Source organism: Tamandua tetradactyla, chromosome 14 (genome assembly GCF_023851605.1).
Source record: "Tamandua tetradactyla isolate mTamTet1 chromosome 14, mTamTet1.pri, whole genome shotgun sequence".
NCBI classification, from domain to species: domain Eukaryota; kingdom Metazoa; phylum Chordata; class Mammalia; order Pilosa; family Myrmecophagidae; genus Tamandua; species Tamandua tetradactyla.
In genome coordinates this window covers 47,444,074-47,447,105 of record NC_135340.1, presented here as the reverse complement: position 1 = coordinate 47,447,105, position 3,032 = coordinate 47,444,074, and the positions used below count along the sequence as shown (strand labels likewise).

Genomic DNA, 3,032 nt, shown 5'->3' with positions numbered 1-3,032 from the left:
TGGACCCAGGAGCTGTTCTGTACTGTTTCTGGTTATTTAGTAGTTGTTCTGGAGGATGAACTAAAATGCACACGTTATTAAGCCGCCATCTTGACCCGGAAGTCCTGCCATTATTTCTTGAATATTCCTTTGGCCCCTTTCTTTCTTCTCTTTCTAGGATTCCCATAATGGGTATACTGGTGTTCTTGATGGTATCCCACAAGTATCTTAGGCTCTGTTCAATTTTTTTCATTCTTTTTCTTTCTTCTTTTTAGCTTGCATCATTTAAATTGTCTTATCTTTGAGATCACTGATTCTTCTGCCAACTCCATTTACTATTGAAACCCTCTGGGGAATTCTACATTTCAATTATTGTGGCTATCAACTCCAGTAGTTCAGTTTGGTTTCTTTTTTTTAATACAGAAAAATATTGATCATTTTTTGATGTGATAAAATCTGTATTATTAAAAGACAGGTAATAAAATCTGAGCTTATATTGAATGACAGATTAAGTTCTATACTATTTAGAATATTACATAGGAACTATCAATTGAGGGGAGAAAAAGAATAAAAGCATCACATGCAATTGCTCCTGCAAGGGGGGGGAACTATATCTGCAGGTGAGATCCATAGTGTTCCGCACATAAAAAAAAATCCTAGAGGGTGGGCCACGGTGGCTCAGCAGGCAAGGATGCTTGCCTGCCACGCCAGAGGACCTGGGTTCGGTTCCCGGTGCCTGCCCATGTAAAAAAAAATCCTAGAGAAAATGCAGTTAACTTATTTGGGTGAAGTGTTTTTCCTTTGGGGGGAAGAAAATGGGGGTAACGAGGGGCAGGAATTCAAAGGTATATGTATAATGTCTTCTCCATTTCAAAATGGTAATAAAAAGATTCAAATCATGGCACTAGGGCACCTCTGAGAAAAAGAACACCTTAATCAGAGTAGGTTCATTGCATAATTCTTTAGTAATATGTACACTTTTCAAGTAATGGAGTGGACTTAAAGAATAACTTTAACTGTGGCTATCTATTTTTCTTCTCATCCTCTGGGACTTGATCTATTTCAGCATCACAGGAACACTTTTCCCTGCAGTTCCTAGGGAACCATCCTCTTATTCTTGAAACACCATCTATAAAGGAATCATCAAGAATTTTGTCTCCATACAACCAGTATCGTAAACCTCTTGTGGCTAAATTGAACTTCCCTTTCTGCAGCCTTATTTGAGGCTTTTCAGTGCAGGGGCTTGTAAAGAAGGTTTTGATTCCTTTATTCAAAGGACAGCAGGCACCGCTATAATCTTCTATTACTTTATAGCAAATACTTCTGACTCTCTAATCTGCTTTTTGTTTCTATTCTATTGCTAAGCTGTACTGGTGGCAGCCTTCTCTTATTGACTGATCCAATCCATCTCCTTCAGGAACCCAGGACCATGTAAATGCCTGTTTAAAGTTCTTCCATCTCATAAGGACAAAAAAAAAGACTTCATCTAGTTGATAATATTAAATTTGATATTTAACCTTCTTTTCGATCCATAATCCAATGGAAGTTTTGTTTCTGAGGATTATTTTTATCTGGATAAAAAAGAATATCCCAACAGCTATGGTTGTTCCTAGAGCTAATTCCAAGGCAAACAAAGTGGTAGCAAATGCTGCTAATCCAAGTGGAACAATCAGAAGAGGATCTCTCTAGGCTGCGCTCATGTCCATCTTTACTGTGTTACACCCAAAAGAAAGCCGATTATAAAGCTGTGTGTACATAGTCACAACAAAAATGAAAGTAGCATGAGTACAGCCAAGGGATGCCAAAAGGAGAAATGTGAGAAAGAGGCATGGTTTTGGTAACCACAACAATTGTTGATCCAAGGACAGTGACGTCTATCTCCATCACAGCACCTGGTACATTTTCTGCAGTAATATGAATGCGGTGCCTTGTATGCTTGGCAAACTTTGCAGTACTGGAGATGCACGCTATCCTGAGAATTTTCTGGTTTCCACCCCAGAGGGATAAAGCCAGGACTCACAAACATGGCATTGAAGTAATTACAGACTCATGTAATTACTGGCCGTCCAATTTATCAACATGATGAAATCCATGCTTCCTCCAGTTGTATGTAAAGGCCAATATCACAACACAGAGTCAATCATGGCCATCGCAGAACATATTGTGATAATACCAAGGGCTGGGATGGGACCTCAGTGACACAGTCTCTTTCACTCTTGGAGATTTTCAAACTTGGTAACAGAGCAGTATGTACCCATTTTTCATGAAGAAGAATTCCTTCCTATTTTTCAAGAATTAGATTTTCTTTTGTCTGTGCATACATTTCTATGTTCCACAAGTCCATGTATCTCTCTTCATTGTCATACCTTCAAGTTGTGGGGTGTTAATGCAGATCATGACATTTCACTGCTAAGTGCCCAAAGCTCTGCATTCTAACCAGGAGAATTCAGCATCTTGGTTTAAAACCCAACCTCAGTCTGGTCCATGATGCCTGCTCCTCAGCCATCACGTTCCTGGGGCAATTTAGTCTCAGCCAGAACAGATTTTCCCCTCCTTGGATAACTCCATTGTGGGTCCCTCAGTCTAGGAAAAGAAGAAAATAAACCCTGGTTGCTAGAGGCTAGGAAGAAGTATCTGCTATGTCTGGTTCATCCCTTTTCCAGTGCTCTGCCAGCTATTCTCCCAGTTTGGTTTCTTTTTAAAGTTTCTCTTTATTAAATTTCTCATGTTGTTCCTTGTTTTCCTGATATCTCTTGAGCTTTTCTCTGCATTTCCTTTATCTCCTTTAGCATACTGAAGATCATTTTAAAAAATCTGTGTCTGTTATGCCCAACATCTGGTCTTCTTATCTGATGGTTTCTGAATTTTTACCTTGTTCCTTTGGATGGGCCATCATTTCCTGTTTCTTTGTTTGCTCGGTAATTTTTTGTTCCACTTTGTACTTTTCAATATTTTAATGTTTAAACTCTGGGATTTCATCCCTAAACTGTCTGTTCCTTAAGCTTGTATACAATTAGTTATGTAACAAAGATTTCCTTGACTGCCAGCAGCTA

General features: G+C 39.0%; 1 pseudogene; it reads right to left on the bottom strand.

Annotated features, from left to right (window-relative positions):
* Nucleotides 1-682: 682 nt before the first annotated feature.
* LOC143655091 (palmitoyltransferase ZDHHC6-like) lies at nucleotides 683-2,010 on the bottom strand (annotated as a pseudogene).
* Between the last annotated feature and the right edge of the window lie 1,022 nt (nucleotides 2,011-3,032).